At 45.0% G+C, this 21,489-nt stretch overlaps 1 protein-coding gene across 1 annotated transcript in view; it reads right to left on the bottom strand.

Annotated features, from left to right (window-relative positions):
- Positions 1-21,489, bottom strand: part of PRTG (protogenin) — an 82,028-nt gene that overhangs the window by 48,212 nt on the left and 12,327 nt on the right. The window lies entirely within an intron of this gene.

Below are 21,489 nucleotides of genomic sequence, written 5' to 3'. Positions count from 1 at the left end.
TATCCAGCCTGACTGCCTTCCCAAACATTTTTTTAAAAATAAGTTTTTATTAAAGATTTCATCGTTTACAAAAATGCATGCATTGTCTCTTTTTTTCAAGTGATGTTTCATTTGTTGTGAGACTTTGATTTAAAGTCCAGCAGAAATTTCCACAAAGTAGCTCCTCCCATGAGACTTTTTTTTCAAACCAGCAAATGTGGGCAGCTAAGTAAGATGAAAATGCTGGAGAGGTAGGAGAAGCAAAGAAAAAACACACTAGCACATCACCCCTGGCCACCTCATAAGGAAACCCCACACTCGCTGCAATTAGAAGAGAGGAAGATGGAGGCCTATTTTTTGAGGGAGGGGGGAGGGGAAATTCAAGAAACGAGTATAGGCTTCAGTTCAGCACTAAACTGAGACACCTTTTAGCAGAGTACAGTGGTACCTCGGGTTAAGAACTTAATGCATTCTGGAGGTCCGTTCTTAACCTGAAACTGTTCTTAACCTGAGGTGCCACTTTAGCTAATGGGGCCTCACGCGGCCACCACACTATTTTCTCTCATCCTGAAGCAAAGTTCTTAACCTGAGGTACTATTTCTGGGTTAGCAGAGTCTGTAACCTGAAGCATCTGTACCCTGAGGTACCACTGTATTTTTAAAAATGATGTAGTCAATTAAGAAGTTGCAGACCTAGTGCTGATGTTACTGAGAGGCACTGGACAGGTAAGCTGCAGGTGGGATTTATGGCTAAGAAACCTTGGAGGTTAACCATTTGATGAATCAGATGAGGCCAAAATACACCAGTGATTGCATGCGAGAAAGGTGCCTGCAATCACGATTTCAGGGAAAGAAAATCCAACTCACTTTTCTATGTAGAAAGCTGCACCTGGTAGCAGAGGAAGAGCCCCCACAAAAAGAAGCTGCCCTTTCTTCCTTGTTCTGGGTTGCAAGGGCTACAGGACTACCTTATCTGCAACATTAAGCTGCAAATCTACAAGCCCTAAGACTGATAAGACACAGGCAATAAATGCAAGGTCACTCAGCATAGAAAACAAACATTAAGGACAGGGAAACAAAATGGTGCCTCAAGGCTCAGTTTACTGGAAGACAGAGTAGACCAATCAGCCACTCATTTTCCCACAGGGCCACTAGAGATGGCAGTGATGGTCCAAATTCTGTTGCAGCATTTTACTTTTCTGCCACAGGCTACCAATGGAACAACACCCGTGTCATTCCCAGCCTCTGATCCCATCACCCGACTGCCAACCAGCTAAACCTCTTGCCGCAGATGGCACCACACCACTTTTGCCTCACCAGGCTGACAACTAAGAGGGTTCCAAGTGGGCAGAATTTGACTCAAGGGGACTGGAAGTTGCTGACTAGTTTGGCCCTCAGACTTAATTGCTGCAGAAATTGCTTTATACCGCTCTTGGTTTTATGGTATGCAATTTATCTTTAGTAAAAAGTGTTTGTGTCATTGCATCACATGCAATGTTTCCTGGCATGAAAACTACTGTGAAGCACTTATTGGCCAGCCCCATGGAAATGACTTTTCCTTATGGGTCGTCCGTCCCCCCCACCTTTATTGCAACCAAGGCTCAGAAAGGGACATCTAACGGTCCTTTGATTGGGAGAGTGGTTTGCGGGGTTGGCACATGGTATGATTAACAGACAGTTGATTTAATTTCCTTGAGCAGGAGTTTCCCCTAAGCTTTCTTCAAGAGCCACTGCTTTTCAAATCAGGACTGAAAAACATGGGGCTTATCTCTGGGCAACACAGCTTGATTCTCAGTTTACTGGGCTTTACAAACAAAAACACCAAGGAATAAGGCCCTTCATATCTAAAACTACAAATGCAAATAAGTCTTTGGAGAATGGGGAGCAGATTACATTTGACTCCTTAAAAGGGAGCCACAAACTTGCAAGAATTCCAGAATCAAAGCACAGAGAGATAATATATTGTCTGCTACTTAATTTAGTAGCATAGATGTGTATAAACTTTGTGAGCTGTTTGCAATGCTACCCTACATGAGTGTGGCAGCAAATAGAGACATTTCTGTTTACCTGGCCATCTCCTGACTGTCGAAACCAAGATCTTTGTTGTTGCTCTGGCTGTGGTTGTTGCTAAAATTAGGTGGTATTACTATCTGGATATTTTGGCTGTTCTTACTTATTGTTACTTAATGTTTTTAATGTATATCATGAGCCACTTTATGAGATTTTTAAATGAAAAATTTACTGCGTAGCAGCTGTGAATAAAGTGAATTCCATGTTATAAATAATTATTAAATGAATTTGGAAAGAAAACAGATAGATATTGTAGAGCTCAAAAAGGTTCAGAAAGGGGCGGCCCAAAACAATTGAGGGGATGGTGAAACTCCCCTACAAGGAAAGGTTTTTTTTAGTTTTTTAAACATGTGAGTAACAGGAGACACGATGGAGGTATATAAGAATGTGAATGGTGAGGGGAGAAGCGGGGCCATGCAATGAAGCTGAATGTTGGGAGATGGGAGATTCAGGACTAGCAAAATAAAGTGCTTTCTCACACAGAGTATAGTTAAAACTATGGAACTGGCTTCCCAAACAGGCAGTGATGGCAAACTTGGATGGCTCCAAAAGAGGATTAAGACAACCTCATTCATGGAAGAGGACACGGCTCTCAATGGCTACTAGCCATGATGGTTATGTTCCACTGCCAGAGGTGGAATGCCTCTGAATACCAGCTCTTGGGAGTCACAGGTGGGGAGAGTGCTGCTGTTGCACTCAGGCTTCCCCTAATGCACAACTGGTTGGCCATTGTGAAAACAGAGTGTTGCAACAAGTGGGTATTGGAACTGGCGGAGGAAGCGCACTGCCACTGGAGTCACGATCCCAGTGGGGTGCCATTGCGGCTGCCCCCCACGAGCTGGGCATCACGCCCCTGAGGGCGCCACACTACGCCCCCGGGACACACGCACACCAGCCACGCCCACGCCTGCTCTCCGCCCCCCCCCCCCGCCAGAGCCACTGGGTATTGGGCAATGAAACATGTCGCAGAGTGCGTGCAGAGTGGACCACACAGATGGAAACACTGAAGAGACGCAAAGGTATCTTTGCAAGGTTTAATAACAACTTCCCAAACACACATCTTACATAGTATCTACAATCGTCACCCACCAGGGCAGAATAAGGTACATACTGCACATTATATATCATTCACAATTGCTGACACAGATAATTACAGTGACTTATCAGCACCTGCTACACAGCTGTAAAAACTAGGTCAGGATATGACCCTGGCTTTTAAAGCGGTACACATCCTGTGAAACAATAATGAACCCTAACATTTAAACAAACTATTCAACAGTGGGTCCCCCCTTTGGTCTGATCTTGCTGCGGCAGGGCTCTTCTTGGATGGGTTGCTATGAGATCAATAGGCTCTGGGTTCTGGAACAGAGGCCAAACCAGGTTTTGAATAAGGACTAAGGTGCTAGTTAAGGACTTGAGCTAAGCAGTCCTGCAGCTGAGGCAAGTTGTCTCAGAAACATCTTGGAGCAACCAGCAGAACTCTCTAGTCTGGGCAGGGAGTCAAGATAGAAGCCCCTCCACCCAAGCACCATCTGTCCAGTTAAAGTGTTGGTGCCCTCGTCTGTAGCAGCTGGTTTTTCAAGCTGTGGGGACTGCCTTGGAGAAAGCTACTCAGGGCTCTCCTGACCCTCCCAGGTGCCCGAGTCCAGCAGCAGAGGTGTCTCCTCCTCAGGGTTCAGGGGACAAGGTATTGGCTGTCAGATGGTTCATGGTGGAAAGACTGGAGGAAGAGGGTTGCTGGGGCACACATAGATGCTGCCCAAATATATCTGTCATTCTCCACAGCCTTCCCCCTCTCTCTTGTTCCTTATTTATTTTTTGTTTATAAGAAGAAATGTTCTCCCAAGAGTTTGCTTTATAGCAGCATCAATCAATCAGTGGTGCTACTGTAACATAAACACAGTGAGTGATAGTTGTTGCTATGGCGGAGCGTTAATATATTTTCCTTTCTCCCTCTTGAGTCCTGTCCACATCTGGGTTCATTCAGAAATAAAATACACGCCATGTTTTCAGACCAGTCCCTTGTGGGCAACTGCCTGGAAAAGGGAATCACCCAGACAACTCATGTTTTGGTTTAGGCAGCTCAGTGCTGCAGCAGAGAGGGCAGGGAGCTCATGAAATAGATGAAGTAGCAGCAGCCAATGTTGCCTCTTGTCACCCGGCTGCCAACAGCCTTGGCCCCACAATGGAAAAGGAATGATGCTTCAGCAACAAAAGTTTTGGGTTCAGTGTTTTTGTATTAATCGATCCATCTGTTTGATCATCCTTCCTCAACCTGGTGTCTCCCAGATGTTATTGCACTACCACTCCCATCAGTCTCAGCATCACACAGCCATCTTGGCTGGGGTTGGTGAGAGGGGTGGTCCCAAACATCTGGAGAGCAACATTATGTTGGAGGTGGCTGCTTTTGATCTATTTAACAGCAGCAAAAATGTTGTTTGCCCAGAAATGGAAGGCTCAAATATCACCTCAGAGTATTGAGTGGCTAAGCAAGCTTTGGGAAATAGCTCCAATGCCAAAATTAACATATTATTTGAGATTTAAAACAAAACAAAACACGGTATGAACAAAATAGATTTCTGGAAGTCTTGTTTATTTGGTGTTGCCAAATAAATTGTCTCCAAAAAATTCATTGTGGTTTTCATGGTTCATATGCTCTTCTGTCAAATAGTCATGTGAATATATTTGTTTTATTTTCTTTTAAAATAATTCAAAGAATGTGGTGTGTTGGATCTTGAAAGGTTTAACAAGGCTACCATAAGGAAAAACTTTATAATTAGGAAAAACTTTCTTGACAAAGATGTAAGGCACACTGTAGTTGGCAGTACCTTAAAGTACTGTGTAAAAAAAGGTTTGCTTATAAGCCACTTATCTGTCTATCTTTCATTCCCTACGAATTGGGCAAAACTTTTAAAGTGACTCAATTTTAAGGTAGGTACATATAAAAACTGCAGGTGTCTATTTTCTCTTCACTTTCACACCAGATGGGATGTATATATTCCCAGAATTTGTATGTTGTTTTTCAGCCACACAACTTGCCCCCCAAGACAGTCTAAAATCACAAGCAATAAAACCATATAAATATATTATTAGAATATCATCTTCTAAGATGATACCTGCTGCAATATGCATCCACGTGCCATCTAAAAACCAAGTATGCTTTTTGTCTTTGGAGCTCTTGTTTCCATCTTATGAACCCTAAATGTTAATTACAGGGGGCACGCTAACAATTAATTTTTAATTTTTATATTTAAATCCTTGTTATATTCATATTGTCTCTTGTATTTTTGATATTTTTATCTGTGATATTGTGTGTGTTGACGCTGGTCTGTGACCATATTAATAAATTCATTCATTCATTCATCTTATGAAGGATGCTGATGTTGTGCTTGGATCCTGACTGGCCATTGTGATGACAGGATGCTTGACTTGGTGGACCTTTGGCCTCATCCAACAGGATTCTTCTTGCATTCTTATGGAAACGCATGCAGATTTAAAATGGATTAAAACTAAGTTTAAACTAGCTAACTGTTTAAGATGTTTTGTTTTGTTGTTTTCCACGCTAGCCAGGACTGCTGGGAACTGCAGTTCAAAACATCTGGAAGCCACCAGACTGGTGAAGACTAATTTAGCTAATCACATGGAGGGGAAGGAGCAATGCAAGTTAGTGAATCCCTATCCTGCACCCCCACCCCCCACGCTCTGGAAGCCACCCCTGCTCAGCTTTTCTCACCCCTCCCCATCACAGCATCTGAGGTTCTCTGGACTTGTCCACTCATTTTCAATTCCCCTTGTACAAGGATGGGAGGCATCCCAGCCAACAAGCAGCGACATTTTAGGGGTGGTGGTGGTCCAGAGCTGTATTCAAACACCAGGATTGCCCAATGCACATCAGCCAGAAACACTTTTCCCCTTGCGGAAAATGCTGTTGCATCTTCCAAGTGCCTCCTAAAGTCTCACTAACCCATTTGCAAAAATCATATTAAACCTGCATTTCAGCAGTTCCCTCTCACCTGCCCAGCACATGCACGATTCATCAGAAATTGATCTCATATATGGATCATTTCCCCCTGCCTGCTGGGAAACAACAGCAGCCGCAGCAGCTGACCCCCTTCCCAGACAGAGGGCCTTCTTGGTAGTGGCGTCCTCCCATCAGATGTCAAGAAAATAAGTAGCTATCCTATTTTTAAAAGACATCTGAAGGCAGCCCTGTTTAGGGAAGTTTTTAATATTTAATGCTGTATTGTTTTTAACACTTGATTGGGAGCCACCCAGAATGGCTGGGGAAACTCAGCCAGAAGGGCGGGGTATAAATATATTATTATTATTATTATTATTATTATTATTATTATTATTAGGACAATGGGAAGGACTTAAACAGCTCAACCGCATTGTGGAAATGTGGTTTTTGAAATAAAGTGCTTTGTTCAGAACCATGAGGACTAGAAGCTCTCTCTATTTTTAAGGGAAGGCTGCATAACTCAGTGGTTTTGCATACAAAAGGTCCAAGATTCAGAGCCACTGTCAGTCAGTGGCAACAGTGAGCTAGATGGACAAAGAAGTTTGACTCTGAATAAGAAGCAGCACTTTCAAGACTGGGGTGTGAATGACCATGAGAACACCCACATATTGCTCACGCAATATAATATAGATATAGATGCTCACACTGGCTAGTTGCGGAACACATATGGCTATCCCTAAAAGGGAAAACACAAATGTTCCATTCTGGACAAATCAGAGAGGTATGGAGGCAACAGGAAGCCCAAGGTGAGTGGCATTTCCTCTTCACCTGCTTCTTTGGCATGTTCAAAGACATTCAGGGGCAGACAGAGGAAAATGACCCACTCCTTTCCATTTTAAAGGTTTTTCGGTAGTTTGTGTGTGGCCGAACCCCGAGGAACAGATGCATGAGCTGTCCACTTTTTATTGCAAACTGCCCTGATCACAATTCGAAGCCCTGAGCCCTGGGAGTCAATGGGATTGCACCAGGCCCTTGCAGGCATAGCCCCTCTGCTCCCCTCCCCCTTTGTATTCGGAGGGCCCAGGGGAACCTCTGCAAAGGCAGCAAGAGACAATGCAAGTGCATTCATTAAAAGAAAAGAAAAAGTCTCCTGAGCATGCGTGAAAAACTTATGGAAGGGGAGGGAACTGAAGACCCTTACACAAGCCCAGAAGAGTCATTTTCATTGCTTAGGTGTTCCTGAGCCTGCAAGGAAGACTAGAGGCTGTTTGGTGCCTCCCAAGGAAGCAGCAGAGGGGGCAACTTGTGCTGGCAGATAAGCAAAAGCTCAGCCACTGCACAATGCAGAGCAATATAATTTTTGATTATTATTTTTTTGAAGGAGAATGCCAGACGGAAGAGCACTGGATTTAGTGCCAGAAAGAGGCACATGGTTTTGCAAACAGTCCTGTTCTGCAGTCCCCATCCCATTTCAGGCAGCATGAAGGTAGAAGAGGCCAGGGTGAGCTCCCACATCACTCTGTCCCACCAGTAAGCAAAACATCACAAAGCAAGTGGGACTGGGTAAGAAACCAGAAGGCTTCTCCTCTTGGGGAAAGGAGGAGGCAACCTGGGCGTGACCTAGAGCAACATGCTGCTGTTTGGAACTGGTATATCTCAGCATGGCAAGGAGGCCAGAGGCGATGTGTACCCTCATGCGCTCTGCCAGTGGCAACCCTGAGCACCTTTGCAAGAGCTGTGAGTCAGGGCGTTGTGAAATCATGATCAAAGCCCAAATGACTCTTGTTTTCCACATTGTGTTTTTCTTTGAGCTGTGAAGGGGCATAAATCTGCCTTGCGTAGAGAGGTAATTACACAAAGCTTTCATCAATAAATAGCGAGGGGGGGCGGGGATTCCAGATGCAATAATGAGAGAGGATTCTGGCCATCTGTCCCTCCTGCTAGGCTCAATTCATCACCTTTGCCCTGGACAAATCTTTGCAGGGCCTGATCGCAGCAAAGCGAAAGGCTGGGGGGGGGGATGCAGCACACAAAGGCTGCTTCAGCCAGTTCTCTCTCTCCCCCCCTCCTACCAAGCAGCCTCCTCTGTCCTGTGCAGTGGTTTAAACCACTGAGGCTCTGCAACAGAATGAAATTTAACTTCTTAACCATATGTCAGCTGCCCTCTCAGGAGAGCAGAGAAGGGGAAAGGGAACGGAAAGGCAAGTGGGTCCGTTGACCCTCTGGGGACAAAGTCACTTGCCCCCGCCCCCTCGAACAAGTGGGGAGTGAAGAAGGGAGCAAGGAAGGAGCGTCTGGTCCGCTCCTCCTGCAAGGAAGGAAGATGCGCCTGGAGGATAGGGCCCCTAGGGTACGGAGGCAGCAACCCAAATGCTGCTTTTCACTCGTCTAACACACCCCTGGCTTCTCCACTGGTTTGGTTGGAATTATTATTATTTAAGTCTTTAGCAAATGAACTGCTTTAGTCCTATTGTGATGGCCCCCCCCCCTTTTGGGTCGTGGGATTTTTCTCTCTGTTTGCCTTGGGAGAATCTAGTCAGCTGGCATCCACAAAATATGTTTTATGCATATAAAAAAAATTAAGAAAAACGCCTGGAGGTGGCACAAAGGGTGACTATGGCTGGCTGTTAACCAGAAGGCTGATAGTCCCCACGCGGGGACAGCTGTGGGTAGGATTCCTGCATTGTAGGGGGTTAGTATGGATGACCCTCAGGGTCCCTTCCAACTCTACAATTCTATGATTCTAGTTCAGGGGTCAGCAAACTTTTTCAGCTGTGGGCCGGTCCATTGTCCCTCAGACCTTGAGGGGGGCCAGACTATATTTTGAAGGGAAAAAAATGAATGAACTCCAATGCCCCACAAATAACCCAGAGATGCATTTTAAATAAAAGGACACATTCTACTCATGTAAAAACACACTGATTCCCGGACTGTCTGCGGGCCAGATTTAGAAGGCAATAGGGCCAGATCTGGCCCCCAGGCCTTAGGTTGCCTACCCCTGTTCTAGTTTAACAGGACCTTAAGTTCTAGCAAATGAAGAAAACAGTATTTAAGGCTGTAGACAATATAACATGTGGGCTCTGTTTTAATTATTACAGGTTTGCATAACCACAGAAGGGTATTTTTTTTAAAAAAAATCAATATACTGTATTTACTCATTTCACAGTAAGCACAACAGAATGTTTTGATGTTTTTAAGAAATGAAGCCCTAACTAGTCGCCAAAGGCTGTCATCTAAGAAAAATAAGAGGCCGCAGCCTCAACATAGGGGATACGAAGGTGTTATAAGCTCGTGAAACTCATTGCCACAAGACCACTGGTTACATCAGTTGATGGGAGTTGTAGACCAGCAACATCTGGAGGGCACCAGGTTGCAGCGGAAGGCTGAAGGGGAAAAGGTCTGTGTAATCCCCACCAATGGCAGAAGTGCCCCTACAAGAGGAGCTGGCTAACCAAATGATTTCAGTGCAACAAAAAGAGAAAATCAATGCAGTGCTGGTTTAAACCTCGCCAGAGCATGATGCAAGATGCAAAACATCTCCTCACCAGACATCAGATCAATTGATAAGTACAGATCAGCTGAGGGGGGGGTATGCTACCTGCATCTTGTGGGTGTGCCTGAGAGAGTGTGGGTGGCTACACACACCAGTGGCATCTACCGCCCCCCCCCAAGGGTTGGCCCAGTGTGAATGTAGCCCTTGGGCCAAAAAGGGTTGCCACCCATGTCCCTCAGTCACATGGCAAGAAGAGGCTACCTTAGTAACAGATGCTACTGGGGGTTCCAGACAGAGATAGCCCACCATGGGCACAATCTACTTGGGTGTTCTTCTGTGGAAGGCCAACTGGGGCGGGGAACACCTGGGGCCAGCTGTTGCTGAATTCCATCTCCCATCATTTCTGGTTATGCTGGGAGTTGCGAGTCCAGCAATATCTGGAGAACCACAGATGTTTCCCAGGCACGTTAAAGAACAACCAGGAGCCCCAGGAAACACAGCCAGAGCTCTTGAGTCTTATTTGCAAAGCTCTCAGTTCCGCTGCTATCAAAAAGCCACCAGAGCACAGCAGGCTTGTGTTCTTCTGCCTCCAGAGTGGCAAAATACTCTCTGAGAACAGTGAACCAAGAAGCAAGCACCTTCCTTCCTTCCTTCCTTCCTTCCTTCCTTCCTTCCTTCCTTCCACAGAACACAAGCAGGAATCAGGGATGGGGCAGGCAGCAGCCCAGGAGCAAATGGCAGCGATTGTTCTGCAGGGTTCTGCCCAGGAATTTGCCATTCTACTCTGATCCTGTTTCATATGAAATGAGGATTTTCTTTAAAACTGCAACACAAGTCTGCAAATCGTTTTTAATCTACTTCCTACTAGAGAGCTGTATTGTGGAGACACTCAAGCCCTGCTAATACATGGCATGAATCTCTTATTTTAAACCAGGGGTCAGCAAACTAAGGTCCGTGGGCTGGATCATGCCCAATTGCCTTCAGGATCTGGCCCACAGACTGTCCGTGGATTGGCGTGGGGATTCTGTTCATTCGGGCTGCGCCATTTTTTTCCTGCGCCATTCCATACCCCCCCCACACACACACATATAGTGGTGGCGCCTCCTCCCTCCCTCCTCCTGGCTCCTCCCTGCCCTGCCTAGAGGAGGAAGGGGGCTGTCTGAGCACCATTTTAAGCAGCCTCTCTCCGGAGCCAGCCCTTTCGTGCCGCTCATCTTCCCTCCGCCGCCGTCACCCTGGTGCTCCTGTGGGCCAGAGAGTGGAGTGGATGAGCTCGCTCTGCTTACCCATGAGAAGCAGAAGCGGTGGTGGTGGTGGTAGCCCCAGGGAAGGTAAGCGCAGCGGCTGGGGCTGGGGAGGAGGACTACTTGCCCCCCTCGCCTCTTCTTCCAGCTCCCTTGCCCGTGCTGCTTCTCTGGCCCACCACAAGGTCTAAGGGACAGTGGACCGGCCCACGGCTAAAAAAAATTTGCCGACCTCTGTTTTAAACCAGCTCATGTTGGCCACCATAACTCCAGTTACTTATAAAGCAGAACATCAAGGTTACCGCAGGTAGGCAGGCTCCACCTTCTGCAGCCGGCTGTGCTTTTCATGTCCTGCAACAGAGAAGACCTCCAATTGCCACAGACCTCCACCTGCTTTGATCTGGGCCACCACACTCCCAAGTTTTCCTGAGCCTCGCCAGGAACCCCTTTCCAAAATCGATGCAAGACCCACATGGCTGTATGTATTGTGCTCCCAAACCTTTGGACAGTAGCTCATAAATACGGTAGCTGAGGGAAGAGCCCGATCTCAAAGGCCTGCTGTGGGAAGTAGAAAGATGCATCCTCTTTTCCATCAGGCAACATCCGCTCCAGCCAATTGCTGAATGTAACATTCTGCAGCATGGTAATAAAATGCACCACAGCAACTGAGTGCCCTTCATGGCCCTCTAGGTTCCTCCTCAATTCAGATTTTCAGGAGCTCAAAATTCTGACACTCCATATGAAAAAACCATGAGCAACCCATGAGATAATTGCAAAGGTAATATCCAATGCACAGGCAAACCAGCCTAGGTTTCCTGAAAGCTTGGAACAGCAGCCCGAATTATGCACATGGAGAGAGAAAGAGAGGAGGAGGAGGAGGAGGAGAGGAGGAGGAGGAGGAGGAGGAGGAGGAGAAGGAGAAATTCACTACTTAAGTCAGTACTGAGCAGATGGGAGTTGTTGTCTGCAACATCTGGATGAAAAAACCAGGGCTGACTTCATGCCTTGGAGCAGCTCAGGAGAAACGGAAGAATTTGACCCACAATTCCCAAGGAATGGGCACAACCCAAACACAGCCTTTTAATTCTGGAATGCCAAGCACAAACAAAGGGGCAGGCAATTCCCTTCTCCCAAAACCAAACTCCATGTTCCTGCTGCAGAGTGAGCAGGCAGCAAAGGCCTACGCAGAGCCCCAAAATCATGCCCACATGCCTGGTTCCTTTTGAATTACAGTCTTTTTGCTTTGAAGGGTAGAAGAGCAAGAGGCTGGCTAGGAGCCAGACTGAAATCCCTTCGTAAAGCCAAATCAAAACAATACATAGTTTGTGTGAGGGAGGATAAAGATCCATGTAGGCGTCTGCTGCAGCCCATCATGTCCGCTGGCAGAGAGCCAGGAGTCTGACACGCTTTTTAACACGACAAGGTTTCCACCGGGTAAAAAAGGTTGTTCAGACTGAAAACAGCCACAGAAAGCTACAAACACGGCCCTCTCACCAGAACTCAGTTCCGGCACCTCTCAGGTGGGCACCACTGCCATTCCAAGGGAACAAGGGAGGCTCATGGTGAGTCCCAGCACCTCTTTTTCTAGAAAAATAGCACTGGATACAAACCACCACTAAGAAGGACTCTTGTCAGGATTGAAAACAATGGAGAGAACTATTGGGTGGAGTGAGAAAGAGAAAGGGTTTTTTAAAAATTAAACTTCCCTACGACAGCATTTCAAATCCATTTCAGCTTCTGATAATAAGGGCTAAGCAGTGTCCAATTAAAGGATGGAAAACAACAGGAATCTTAAGTTCATGAGGCTGGTATAAAAATCATAGGAGATGTTTATTAACAGCTTGGAGACTATGCTGTCTACACAGCTTCCCTCTGTGATCAAGAGAACTAGGAGCCTGCTTTAGGGTTCTCACCAGGAAGGCAAAAGCCTTCTTTGCCCCTTCTCTCTTAAAAGACCTCCTCTGTGGCATTGGGAGAACTAAGCTAACAAATAGAAACACAGGGATTTGCAGGTGCTGCCCCAGGCACAAAAGCCATGAAATGACATGCCAAGGCCCCTGCTTGTGCCAGTGCTTTCCTGGGCACTCATTTGAGGGTCATTTTTATACAATGCATTTTTCACATATAGACTGGCATAAGGATACCCTAAGTGTGCAATGGCAAACCCAGGTATGCTGCTGTAAACCCGCCTTCTACAACCTGGTGCCCTCCAGAGATTCTGGACTACAACTCCCATCATCCCCAGACAGCACTCCCCCCCAGGTAGGGGAAGACTGTTGTATATGGTGGCAGCCTTGAGGCACTTAAGATCCAGTGGTGGAGGGGCTGCAGCTCAGTGGCAGTGCACATGCACTGCATGCAGAAGGTTCTTCCAGGTTCAATTGCTGGCAGCCTCTCTACTTAAAAGGATCATATCCTAGGAGGTGATGGGAAAGACATCTCTTTTCCCTCATCCTTGGAGTGCTCCTGCCACTCAAGAACTGGCAGTTTTGTGTTAGCTGGGCTCAGTGACCTCCTCCTTCAGGAGCAACATTAAGCCAGGACATGCACAAGTAACACGTACAGTGGACCCTCCAGATACGAACTGAATTCATCCCGGTGGTCCGTACTTACCCCAAAAAATCTGTATCCAGAGGCACCACTTCTGTGCATGCGCATGGCGCGATAGAGCGTTTCTACTCATGCACGAAGCGTGCAGAGCTGCATTCACAACCCAAAATTATGTTACCCGAAGGTAATGTAACCCGAGGTACCACTGTACTGTAACAGACTGGTTACACTATCACCAATTGGACGACACCTTTAAGGTAGACAAAAAAAATGGCTTTGCAACAGAAACATCGGAATTAGAAAAAGGTCTATTAAAAAATAAATACAAGTGACTTTCCAAAATGTACAGGTTATTGCTAGACTGGGAAGTAAAAGAAGAGGAGGTAAAATAGCGGCTATGGTTCAGGGGGCAAAGGACTTCGGATATACTGTACTTTTTTGTGTATAAGACTATGGTTTTTTTATTCAAAAACATGTTCAAAATCAGGGGTCGTCTTATACATGGGTAGTGCATTGTGGGGCTGTGGGATTGGTTGCTGCTGCTAGTGGCGTAGCGTGGGGGGTGCAGGGGGGGCCGGCTGCACCGGGCGCAACATCTGGGGGTTAGGGTTAGGGGGCGCAAATTACTTGCCTTGCCCCGGGTGCTGACAACCCACGCTACGCCACTGGCTACTGCAAGTTGGAGGTTGTTATTGGTGGCTGCTGGAAGGACTGTTGTCGATTGGCTGTCGCTGCGGCAATTGGGTGGGCGATTTGCTCTTTTTTTGGCAATGGGACAGAGGATAGGTTGCCTTGTTGAGGTGTGCAAGCAGCATTGTCGGTATGGCTGCTGAGCGATTTTTGGCATTTCCTGGCTCCCCCCGCAACAACTCTGGCTCCCCCCCCAAAAAAGCTCAACAACAGTGGGCAATGCTCCCCCCAAAAGCTCCACAACTTCAGGAATTCCCCCCATTTTCTTAATTTTGAGTCCCTCAAAATAGGGGGCGTGTTATACACGGGGGCATGTTATACACAGAAAAGTATACAGTAATATACAGATGGCGGAATGGGAAAACTTACAGAGAAATGAACTGATATTTACGGCTTGCTTTACTATAAAATGAAAACCTTATGAAGATGCTATGCAGATGGTACATCACCCCCAGCAAATTGGCTAAAATGTACAAAACCAACTCAAATTTATGCTGGAGGTGTAGAGAACTAGAGGGAACAATGTACCACATGTGGTGGGGTTGTAAAAAAATTAAGAGCTTTTGGGAACTTATATACAATGAATTTAAAAAAACTGTTCAAAATAACATTTATCAAAAAACCTGAAGCCTTCCTCTTAGGCATTGTGGCATCAGACATCCCAAGAGAGAAAAGGAGGGTTCTTTTGTACGCAACAGCAGAGAGGATGCTGATTGCCAAGGGATGGAAAGGAGATAAAATCCCATCAAAAGAGGAGTGGCAAATTAAACTGCTGGAATATATGGAACTAGTGAATATGATGGAAAAGATCAGGGATCGATCGACCCAGAAGTTTTAAAAGCAATGGGAGATTTATAGGCAATATTTAAAAAGAACATTGTCCCCACATTAAAACTTTAGAATGCTTTGAATAACGCTCGGAATTGTATAAGGTATAAAGAACACAAATAATATTTAATACAGGCTAAGTTTATTGAAAACAGAGGCAAGCAATAAGGAAACAAAGAAGGGCGGAAGTTGATGGCTGAAATATTTTTGTGTTTTCACGTTGTATCGTTTTCTTTTCTTTTTATTTGTGAGTTATGTGTTGTGGTCTTTTTTGTGTTTGTGTGTGTGTTGTTTATAAACCAATAAAGATTGAATTTGGAGCAAAAAACAAAAAACCACGTGTGTCTGGAGGGAGGGGCCCTTTGCTTATCCCCTTGTGCAAGCAGTAACAATCCTGGATTAAGTACTAACTGTAGTTTCCCATTGCATGAGAACCTGGAAATGATAACTAATGGCTTAGAATCAAGGCATGATATGACGCCATGGTTAAAACTTGGGTTCCCAACCCTGGTTTGCTCGGAAACAATTAACAATGTAGGACTTTTTTTATGTACGCCACAACAGCAGCAAGAATACTCATCGCAAAGTATTGGAAGACACAAGATCTACCCACCCGGGAAGAATGGCAGATGAAGGTGATGGAGTACATGGAACTGGCTGAGATGACTGGCAGAATCCGGGACCAAGGAGAAGAGTCGGTGGAAGAAGATTGGAAAAAATTTTATCTTCAAAAATATTGCAAAATTAAGGATTGCTAGAAATATGTTGGGAAAAGAAAATTATGTGGTTTTAGTAGAAATGACATAAAGGATTAAGTAAAAATGAGTTGGTGAAAGAGAGATTGTAAAATTATAGTATATTAAGACAAATTATTAAGATAAAAATAAGGTTGGATTTGCTGAAATAACAAATTGAATTAGAATACAAAAATGGGAGGTGTGAGGAGGTCAAGGAAATAAGTGAATGTAAGCAAGTGATGTACAGGTTTGACTTGTGTTTTATCTTTTTTCTTCTGTTTTATGGTTTTTGATGATGTTTTTTTATATGTATTGTTTTTTCTTTTTTTCCTTGATTGTTATTATTTCCTTTTTTTCCTGTAATCTTTAAAATCTTAATAAAAATTTATTATTATTTTTTTTAAGGAAACAATTAACAATGGTATACAGGTTTGCACATAACAGGGAGTGCTGAACCTTGGCTTGTTTTGCTGTTTGCACAATCACGGGGAATAAAAGAATACAAAAGGGGCTGCCCATACCACATACTGGCTTATTGAGCCAGGATCTCTGACTTAGCTTGATGTCTGAACCTTGCTTCCAATGTTCCAAAGAGGCTTTGATTTCCAGAAATGTTTGCGCGATATAAAACTACCACCTTTGGTGCTAGTGTCATACCATAATGTCTGAAATAACTAAAAGGAGCTATTTCCAAATTGTTTGAAAAGCTAGCATTGGCTACTGTGGAATCACAAGGGCCCTAGATGTGTGATGAAAAAACCAAATTTACTTATCTTCCTACCTAGCGTGGCAGACATTGTCTTTGTCTAAGCAAGCTCACCCCCAAAGCAGAATAATCTCTGGCATGGATGTGGAGTCCAGCTGGTGGAATGCAGGACAGGACTTATTGTCCTGCTGAAATGGGAGCGCTCTCTGGCCTCTTTGTGAGCAGCACAGAGTGCTAGCAGAGAGAGAGAGAGAGAGAGAGAGAGAGAGAGAGAGCGCAGCAGAAAAAGAAGAAGAAACAGCCCTAAATCTTCCTTTGATAGAGGGTCATATTAAGGCAGAGCCATGCAGGGGCTCTTCTGACCCAAAAGCAATCCACTCAGTCAAATAATGCCTCTGTCCCCCTCCCATTTAAGAAGAATGAATAGCCCCCTCCTCCGCGTCCCTTTCTCCCCTGACAAGCCCTCGACAGAAGAATGTGAATCTGGACACGGGAGAGAATCAATGGCCAGCTGCTCCTCTATGGAGGAGAAGAGGCACTGAAAAGCCTCAGTGGAGTTCACTGACCACTGGCCAGAACAGGACAAAGGCCTGCCTGGCCCCTCCAAAGATCTGGCTTCAGGGTCCAAGAGGTCAGCCAAAAACTCTGTCAATAGCTCTCTCCTGCCAACAGGGACGTCTTCTGCTATTCTGGGGAGGCAGCCTTGGGATAGGGGTGGCCACAAGACTCACCCTGCGAAGCCAGGCTGCGTTCATTGGGTGAAGAGGAGCCCCATAAGCTAAGCAGCAGCAAGAAAGCAGCTTCTTGACTGGGCCGCAAGCTTTATGCTGATAGATCAGCCCACTAAGGACTCGGTTATTAAGTTTTATCCACAAGGTCACATTTTACCAGATCACTTTTCAATGGTGGGATTTTGGCACTCTGTCTAGCAAGGGGTAGGAGCTTTTTAATTGATCTAAGATAGTAGCTCTGAGGTCTTGATAGCATGCAAATGTATTTGCATTTTTAAAATAATTGTTTAAAAGCCAGGTGAGTACAGTCATACCTCGGGTTACAGATGCTTCAGGTTGTGTGCCGAACCCGGAATTACTGGAACGGGTTACTTCCGGGTTTTGGGGCTCGCGCATGTGCAGAAGCACTAAATTGCGCTTTGCACATGCGCGGAAGTACTGAATCGTGACCCGTGCAGATGCGGCACTGCGGGTTGCAAACGCTGCGGGGTTGGGAACGTGCCTCCCACACGGATCACGTTCGCAACCCGAGCGTCCACTGTAATCCACTAGCAAAATATTCAATAGGTTGACTACATTAAATTGTATGTACTGGAGGTTGGTTCACTGTGCTACTGTGATGTGTGTTCTGATTGCTATTTATAGTGAAATGGTTGTTCCATTACTTTTTAAATTTTATGTCACCATTGAGGATTTGACCTAAGGAGACTTAATACATAGAAAGAATACATAACTAACAGACTGCCTTAATAAAAATACAAATGCAGTCACATGCCATTATTGACACACTTAAGAGTTAAATTCATATTAAAAGTTGCACATGCACCTAAGTTTTGGTGTGGAGTGCTTCTGTTCAAGGTGTCCTTGCCCTTTTTCATTTGATGCTCTCCAATTTTCTTGGGATGCTTGAGGGTCCTCCAGTCTTAGAATTTCTAAGCCTTTTTTAAACTTCAGTGAACCTTGGGGTCCCCCCCCCAAGTCTGCAGATAGTCTGCAGATCTGGAGAGCCAATATTGCTCAGGCATACAAATAAATATTGCAGATCATCATCATCATCCAAAACCAAGGCTATGTTCAGAGCAGAGAAGCCGGAAGGTCTGCTGTACACGTAAGGACTGTGGACATACCAGCAATCTGTGTGGCTGTGTCGTACTCTGGCAAGGCCAAAACCTTAGCTGAGCCATGACATCTTCTTTCCTTTGGTTCTCAATCACTGCATTTGACCACTGTCTGAGTTTTGCTTCCAGCTCAAGAAGCTCTGCTGGCCTGAGCTTCCCACACAGCTCTTGCCACTGGTCAGATTGGGCTAAACAGTGGTAGCTTAAGTCATTCTTCTGCACACTTAAAGCAAGGTGGGCTGTCATCCTGGCAGGCAGACTGGGAAGGAGAGATCTTTAATTATCAACAATGACAATATTTGGTCTTCAGCAGGTAATGTAGTGAGCTCTTCCTGTGATAGCTCAGTTGGCAGAACATGATACTCTTAATTTCACAGTTGTGGGTTTGAGCCCCATGTGGGGCAAAATATTCCAGCATTGCAGGGGTATTGACTGGATGACCCTCGTGATCCCTTCCAATTCTACCATTCTATGATTCTTCCAAGTAGCTGGATGCAACTCCTTGGGATTAGTAAATGGGGTGGATACAGCTGCCTTTAACACCTCTCTCCTGTCCCCTCTCCTGCTCAGCAGGAACAACAGAGACATTGAAAGAAAAAGCTTCCTGGGTGTAGGGTTGTTTGGTGCCACTAAGGCAAAGCAAAAAAATCTCTCTTAACTGTAAATGTTTCAAAATATGGATCACCTTGCTAAGCCCACAAAAGTCCACATAAAAGTACTACATTGACGTAAAAGTCCATGCAGCCCATTCCCACAGACCAGACTCCATTCCTGGTGCAACCAGAAATGTTTGGATTCTTTTCCTGCTAATGTTTAGCTAAATGCAACACCAGGACTTCTGTAGCAGGCAGTGCATCCCTGCTAGTGCTTGGCTCCAGGATGTTGACACCTTCAGTTTCCTGCTGCTTTACCCAATGCATAAATGCAATTTTATGTGTTCCTTCTGTACTGCTGTTTTTGAACACAGGAATCTGCCTTATACCAGGCAAGGCCATTGCTCCATCTAGTTCAGCAGTGGTCCATCTCTGACTGTTGTTTTGGATGCAACAAAACAATACAGACCCAGGAAAAAGCTGGAAACTTTTTTCTTAAATGACCACATTGTGAACCACAATCACAATCCTTACTTTCCTTTCCTAAAATCTTTGATGGCCTCAACCATGTTGTGAAACCAGTTCAGCCCAGACTGCTCTTTGCCGTAAATACTGCAAAACCAAAACAGCTTGCAGGAGAACAGCAGTTGATTTTTAATTCCCTTTCATTTTTCAAAGTTCACTTTCCAATTACACACTAAAAACAGATAACTGCAAGAAACAATGATTATAAAATATTTTCCAATTTGCATTTGAAATACAAGACTGAAAAGGAAAGCCACTTCTTTGACGAGTGGAATAGATTTGTCTGAATCATAATATGACTCTTAAAACACTTGCTAAAAGCCATTATCCATTTTAAATTAAGAGAGAGATGGGTTAAGGAGGGTCTTGCAGAGGGTGTGTGTGTCTTATCCTGCATTATTTCTCTAATGGAATGGATATAATAATCACCACATATTTGACTCCTGTATTTCTGACAGTGCTACATCTACAGGCTAACTTTTGCCAAATAAATAGATATTACAGTTTAATATGTTACCCTATTTGAGGTGCAGCTATTAAGCTGTGTCTAAGTTTTCTGAACATTCATGCCGACAGACATTGATATTAGAAAAGTATGGCTTTAACAATCAAGAGTTTGGGAATTTTATAGAAGAGAATGTTTGTTTTAAGGTACAGGCCACTGATGTAAAAGCCAGTGATTTACTATCTGAAAGCCTGTGCATATGTGTTTTTCCACAGTGAAAGAAAGTTATGACCTTTGACATGTGTCTGCAGTGCTGGAGAAGCTGCCTGCAGATACGTGTAAGGGAAGAAGCAGAAATCAATAAATTCATTTAATCCAGTGAACTATTATGCAGGGGCACACAATATATTATAAGGGGCCCGATGTGCTACCATTGTTTCAACAGACTGCATATCGCGTCTATGGATTTTCTTGGTTATTCAGCTGCCTTCTTCCCCTGCCTTTTTACTCTGGGGCGGTTGCCTTGGCTCTGCTTATTTTACACAGCTGCCTGTTTATGTTTTAACAATTTCTGCTGTGACCTGAGAAGAGGTTCGTCTATGAAGCTAATCCAGCTAGGACCATGGGGACCCTGCCACCCAGCTGTGTAACCAAGCAAGCTCCAGTGAAATGGATCTTAGTGAGTGTACGATTTGCACATCCGCAAGAATCAAAACCAAGAAGGCAGGATGGGGCCATTTATTTCACCCAGCCCAGAGTCTACAGTACTGCACCTACAGAGGACAATCCTCTGGGACTTTCCATGGGGTTCTGCAGAAGAACATCTCAGAGGATCAGGCACAAGGTAATTCCAAACACTCCAGCCAATGTTGTAGCCAACCTGCTGCAATTTCTTTCTGTCTGGTACCATGCTCACATCAAAGTTGGTGCCAGGTGAGTCTCCTTGGGGAGAGCATTACTGGGGAAGTGCGGTCATTGCTGAAAAGGCAATTTCTCCTTTTGCATGCAGAAGAGCCCAGTTAAAAGGCTCTCGGGTAGCACAGCAGGTGATGGGCAAAGGCCCTTCTCTGCTGAAGGCTGCCCTGAAGAGCTTGTTACAATATAAAGGAAAGAACAATATGAACCAGTTGCCTGAACTGCAATATCACTGCTTCTTGCATGCTTCTTGCACAGCAGCGCAGTAAAACTAAACTTTGCATTTTCTCTTGCCCTGGACCATCTAAATAGGAGCACTTCACAAGTTCCAAGCAATATAATGAGGCTAATAACAGTTAGGTTTGCCTATCTCTGTTGGCTGTTGGGCTGTTTAACGGAAATGAAGGTTCCCAAGGCTGCTGTGTACTCATTTATTTAAAAGACAGACAGATGACACCCCTGTAATTTGGGACATACATTGTACAAAGTTTTGTCTCCTCCTCAGGCAAAATGACCGAGCCCTACCATATCTCCCAACAAAAATTTCCAGTTCCCATCAATTTACTAGATGTCAAAGACAAGTTTAATCATAAGTGATGGATATCTGGCAGGGCCAACGGCAGCTCAATGCATTCTATTTACAAAGAGCCTACGTAACACACAACTTAGCCTAAGGCACACATTACAGTTATTAAGGAACTTCTGAGCCCTCTAACAGAGCCTAGAGCCACGATTAGCAGCTTCAGTCTACACATGCACCAGACCAAGAGGGAAGCAAGACGGTCAGATCCTGAGGTAGTTAACTAGATGGTGCTACCACAGCCTGTGGGTGGCAGAGGCAACTTCACAGACTGATTTCAGGGGGGAAAGGAAACTTCCCCCCAAATGAGGGGATTCGTGAAAAG

The sequence above is a fragment of the Podarcis cretensis genome (genome assembly GCF_951804945.1).
Source record: "Podarcis cretensis genome assembly, chromosome: 14".
Taxonomy (NCBI): Eukaryota; Metazoa; Chordata; class Lepidosauria; order Squamata; family Lacertidae; genus Podarcis; species Podarcis cretensis.
The sequence above is the reverse complement of the archived record's forward strand: the minus strand, read 5'-3'. Positions and strand labels throughout refer to the sequence as shown.